The sequence below is a fragment of the Natrix helvetica genome, assembly GCF_964273705.1.
Source record: "Natrix helvetica genome assembly, chromosome: 2".
In the NCBI taxonomy this organism is placed as follows: domain Eukaryota; kingdom Metazoa; phylum Chordata; class Lepidosauria; order Squamata; family Natricidae; genus Natrix; species Natrix helvetica.
In genome coordinates this window covers 274,615,955-274,622,220 of record NC_138552.1, presented here as the reverse complement: position 1 = coordinate 274,622,220, position 6,266 = coordinate 274,615,955, and positions in this window count along the sequence as shown.

Here is a 6,266-nt window from a genome sequence, read left to right as displayed (position 1 = left end):
TATTTATTTATCAGCACAAATACAACATATATATGTATATATGTATGTATGTGTGTATGTATTTGTTTTCGTAGATTTTCACGCATGTAGGTATGCTGGTTTTGTTGTATTCGGGTCTTTTCCAGACTTTCCAGTCTTCTGCAAAGACAATCTCAATCTTACACGGGAAAAGACCCGAATACAACAAAACCAACATATGTATGTATGTATGTATGTATGTATGTATGTACGTATGTATGTATGTATATACATACATATACATACACACACATATATATATACATACACACACACACACATAATTGTAAATATAAAATTGTAAATGTATGTTATATATGTCGCATCTGAGTATTTGAAATGGAAAGTGCTGCTCCCCAAAAGTGGTGTCTCATAGATCCTTTTCCTTCGCTTAGTGGTTTATGCAATTTTATCTTTTTTAAAAATAATTTTTCTAGCAAAAATTGAAGTTTTAAAAATATGTATATGTGAACGTATGTTTCGCATCTGAATATTGGAAATGAAAAGTGCTGCTCCCCAAGAAGTGGTGCCTCGTAGATCCTTTTCCTTGCCTTAGTTTATTCAATTTTATCTTTTTTAAAATAATGGCTTAGAGGGGTGTGTATAATACGAAGTAACATAACGTATAATAATAATGTGATATAATAATGTAATAGTTTACTATTTTATATAATTATTTTATTTATATAATTATAATAAATTATGATGTGAGGTAATTTAATATAATAATGTTATACTACATTACATTGTGAGGGATGCGATGGCTCAGTGGTTAAGACACTGAGCTTGTCGATCACAAAAGTCAGCAGTTCAGCGGTTCGAATACGTAGCGCCGCATAATGGAGTGAGCTCCCGTTACTTGTCCCAGCTTCTGCCAACCTAGCAGTTTGAAAGCATGTAAAAATGCAAGTAGAAAAATAGGAAGCTCCTTTGGTGGGAAGGTAACAGCATTCTGTGCGCCTTGAGCATTTAGTCATGACGGCCACATGACCATGGAGATGTCTTCAGATAGTGCTGGCTCTTTGGCTTTGAAACAGAGCTGAGCACCGCCCCCCTAGAGTCAGGAATGACTAGCACATATGTGTGAGGAGAACCTTTACCTTTACCTTATGTTACATTATTCATCAAATTGGTATAGCTGCCCATCTCATAAGAAGGGTCTGTGCAAACTCAATCTTACACGGGAAAAGACCCAAATACAACAAGACCAGCATATGTATGTATGTATGAATGTATGTATGTATATAAACCATCCAGAGACCTTAGTGGTTGTTCTGCAGATTACAAAAAAGACAATACAGGTGGAGTGGGTATTGACCAGAAACATAGCATACTAAGTTATTGCTCATATCCCGGACCACTATATTAAAATATTCGCTATTACAATTTGTCCCCAAAAATTTGCTGACTGGTAAAAATAATTACCAGAAATATCCAAGAAAGGAACTTCACAAAGAGTCAAAGGAATAAAGGCATAGATGGAAGAGTAAAAGAGATTCAACCCCTCCAGTGATGAGGAAGCAGAAGTAGAGGAGAAAGAGCATGATAAATCAACCATGGATATGTTTAGATAATTTGACAATAGAAAATTAGCATTCAAGGGTATATTCTATAGCAAGGGTGTCAAAGTCAAGGCCTGCAGGCCAGATCTGGCTTGCAGGGTGCTTAAATCTAGCACATGGGGCAGACCTGGAAACAGTGAAGGACTGGTCTGCAGTACCTCTGCCAGTGAAAACAGAGCTCGTGAGGGCTGTGAGTGGCCCTCCGAAGTTTCGTTTGTGCTGGCAGAGGGTTGCAGGAGGCTATCCCAGCTGAAAATGGAGCTCGAGGGCCCATTTTCACTGGCAGCGTGCTCGGTCCACCCTCTGACAAGACTGAGTAATGTCAAGCTGGCCAAGCCACCCTTGCCCTCTGAGGTAAAACACAACCCTGATGAGGCCCTCAGTGAAATCGAGTTTGACAACTCTGTTCTATAGCTTTCAGCAAAAGCAATCATGGATAGAATTCAAAATGTAAATATGCAGAAGGCCAAATCAGAATTTTATCAAATTTTGAATCATAAGATACTATATAGCCGTAAAGTTTAACTAATGTGATATCTATTTCAATGGCTGCAAATGTGTAATGTGTTTGGACTGCGTTTTTTCCTGCAAGGGACATTACTGACGAAAGCACAGAATCCAGTTTTCAAAAAGTGTGAAACAAATCTGCTCCCTGATTCAGATAAAAATTGGAGATCACCCCACTCTAAAAAAGATGCCTATTGCCAGGCAGACGAACAATATATTTTTTCTATCTGAATTCAGAGTTAGTTTAAACCAGTCTTTTGCTCCTTGCCTATTGTATCACGTTAGTGTTTAATTCCTTGGTATTTGGTTATCTTCTCAAAGTTGCTACTGTTATAAATGGACAGTAGCAATATGTATGCATCCATATAAAAACATCTTGTGCACAGTAGCGTCCACAGTATGTTCTTAATTTTGAAGATATATTGTATTCTGATAATGTCTTCAAGGAATCGGATCCATCGCTTACTGACTTTTAAAGCAATAAAAGATGGATTGTTAGATGGCAAGATAGGAAGCATTAGGCAAAAGATGGATCAGGATCAAGTGATAGATTAGAGGAAACTAGGATTTTGTTACATAATCATTCTGCCTTGTTCATTGAATTTAACAAGAGATCCAAATAACATTTTCTCTTCTGTGCTTTCTCAATTTTTAAAATCTTTTTCTTGTCTTTTGCTTAACAGAAATAGGAAGATGGAATCAATACTATACAATGTTCTTTTTATTGGCAGAATCAATCTGGAGGTACTCTTTTTGATTTGCAGTCGATCAGAAGATTTGGCAACTTTCTGAAGTTTTGCAGTCTTGATTTATTTATTGGTTAGCTTTATATATTACTTTTTCTCTAAGAGCGCAAGAAGATGTGTAAAACAATCATTTCACCTTTTCTTCTAAACAACGCCCTTGAGAAAATTAGTAATGACTGATTTGAAATCATTTAGTAAACAGTTAGAGCCAAAGGTAAACTTAATCCAGTCCTCTAATACTACTGCCAAATCGTAACCCTTTTTTAGTAGACAATTCAAGTTCAGACAATTGTAGTTAATGATACAGTTAAATAATTTTAGACTTTGGACTCTTGTTTGCAAGACATGGGTTATGGGGTGATGTTCCCTTTTAGTGACAGAAATACCTATTACTTTGCTTATGTCAGAATGTGGTAAATTAAAAATGTTATGTTTAGGCAAGCTGGGCTTTCATCTTGCTTCTGCCAAATGGTGTCTCAAAATCTTGCTCTGTTGTCATTACTGATAGCAATAAGAAAAATACATTTCTGAGGAAAACCCAAACATTCACCTGCAGATAACCTCCTCATGCTAAAATTAAGAGACTTGAGGGGAAATCAGGGGTGATTTATGTGGGAAAAGATGAAAATCTTGGTTTATGGAACTAGGCTATAAGAATGCTAAATCCCTGAAAAATAAGGAATGCTGTTCCCTATTTTTAATTCTGTATTTTTCTTTTCATGCCTCAAGCAACTGTTTTGTGTCTCGTAATAAAACAAACAAGTTTGCCGAAGTTGAAGGCTGTCCACTCTGAACTACAGCAAATGAGGAAGAAATTTCTGCCCTGCATTCATGACAAAAAAGGTGGAGCCGGGCCAGTGATCCTTGGCAGGAGAACAGGGGCATTTTACTATGCAACATTGGAGCCTGTGCCATCTTGGCCATACCCTGCAATTTTGCCAATGTTGGAAGTGCAGCTTCTGTATTTGCACCATAGCAATAGATGAGAGCATGTTGGCTTAAAGCTGCATTTGAGAAATCCTGATTGGTAGAAAATGCATTTTCTTGCCAGTTCTCAATATAGCCACAAGAACAAAAACCCACTGTTCATTCTTCCCCCCTCCAGCAAAAAAAACAGTATGCTCAGCATAGTAACATTTTGACTGAAAATGCAAAGGGGCCAGGGTTGCTGTGTGCATGTTGGTATTGACTATTGAAAGCAGAGGGGCCTAGGCAGTGCCATTGTGAAGAGAATTGCTGTGTGCTTGGATTCTTTGTCAGGGAAGGTATTTACTATGCTTAACGTTTTGCTGATTACTTCAAAGTGTCTTTTTTTAAAAAAAGAAAAACTCATAGACATTCCCCATTCATTAACAAGGATGTTTTAAAATACATAAACATTTCTACAATTTTCCAAATCAATTCAAACTTCTTTAACAGATTCAGGTCATATGCATAATTCTTGCTTCCTTCTTTCCTTCCTTTCTTCCTCCCTTCCTTCCTTCCTGGTAAAAGATGGATATCTGCAGCAAAGCAAAGTTGTAACAAATTTTATCTGCAGTAATGTCACCTCACAAGTCTTTTTTTTATTTTCATTTGCCTGTGTTATAAGGATTACAACATGGAGCTTGAGCATATCCTTGCATATGCTCAAATGGCACAAAAACATATCTTAATCCTTGCATGCCAACAAAAAACAGTCCGGATGCCATAGAGGGCTTGTTTTTTGCCATGTATTGGCCAAGAGCAGCCTGCTGCTGGTATGTTTTTATGCTGGCAAGAATTAATAAAGGGTTGTTGGTTTTTTTGCCCTCTGCTTGAATTTTTTTAAAAAATCTGAGAATCAAGTTGTATCAATAGACATCACTGACGGAGAAAAGAAACTATTTCTTCTTTGGTTTACATTATTGTCTCTGCACCTTTTAAAAAGGAGGCTTATTTTCTCTGAATTAAAGAAAAAGCAGGTTCCCAGATTCTGCTTTTTCTATCTGAATTCAATAGAATGGAGAGAAAACATGTCCTGGAAAACTTCTTTTAATTATCCAGTTTTTAGAGAGAGTCAGTTTGGTCTCCTCTAGCTAAGGCTAGAAAGTGGGAGACTCATGAGTTCAAGTCCTAGGTTAACCATGAAAGTCAGCTGGATGACTTTAGACCAGTCACTTTCTGTCAGCCTGACCTACCTCACAGGGTTGTTGTTGTGGGGAAAATAAGAGGAAGAAGATGTATTGGATATATTTTCCTCCTTGAATTATTTGGAAACATAATAAAGCTGGGACACAAACAAATAAATCTTTAAAAACTAACACATTTGTGAAATAGTTTTCATACCTTTTAAAAATACAATATCTCTATAATACTGCCTCAATACTATAGCTAGCAGTGTAGAAGTTTCAGGAAGTAAGTAGATAAGCTTTTCCACTTCTTTCCTTTTTAATGTTTTTTAAGCTTTTAGTGTTATTTTATACTTTTCCTTATTTATTCAATCTATGTGCAATATGTATTGAGGGAAGCTGGGTTGAAAGAGAACGAAGATGGTTTTTTTATACTAGGCAGTATGGTGATGACAATACTCTGACAACATAAATCATCTATAAGCTTTGCTAATAAAAGTCAAGGAACACAGTGAAAAAATGACACTAAAATTAAATACAAAGAAGACCTAATAATCAAAATGGTAGAACCACCAGCCTTAGAATTGATCATGAAAATACTGAAAGGGTGAATAACTTCTTCCTTTTAGGAACAATAACTATCAACAATAAAGGAGCAAGCAATAAATATGCCATTTTCTAGCTGTTGGTAGACTGGCACTGAAAAAAATGGGAGGGATATTTTAGATGCTAGGATATGTCTATTTCCATAAAGATCAGAATCATGCAGGGAATGTTTTTCCTTGCGACTATATGGAAGCAAAAGTTGTACTTTGGAGATAAAACCGGATATTTGCACTTTTAAACTTTGGTGCCAGAGACAACTGTTGAGAATACAGATAGTCCTTGACTTATGTTCACAATTGGAGCTAGAATTTCCATTGCTAAGCAAGGTGGTAGTTAAATGAGTTGTTCCCAATTTTACAATCATTTTTGCCATGGTTGTTAAGCAAATTACTGTGATTGTTAAGTAAATCATATGATCATTAATCAAATCTGGCTTCCCTCACTGACTTTGCTTGTCAGAAGCCACTGGGAAGGTTGCAAATGACAATCACATAATCCCAGGACCCTACAACTGTCATAAATACATGCCGGTTTGCCAATTGCCTAAATTTTGATTATGTGACTGTGGGGATGCTGTGATTGTTGTAAGTGCAGGACCAGTCATAAATCACTTTTTCCAGTATCACTGTGACTTTGAACAGTCACTAAGCAGATGGTTGTAAGTTGAGGACTGCCTGTATTAGGGATAGCCAAGAAAATGGATCATCAAACATATTGACTTGACAACTCACTCAACA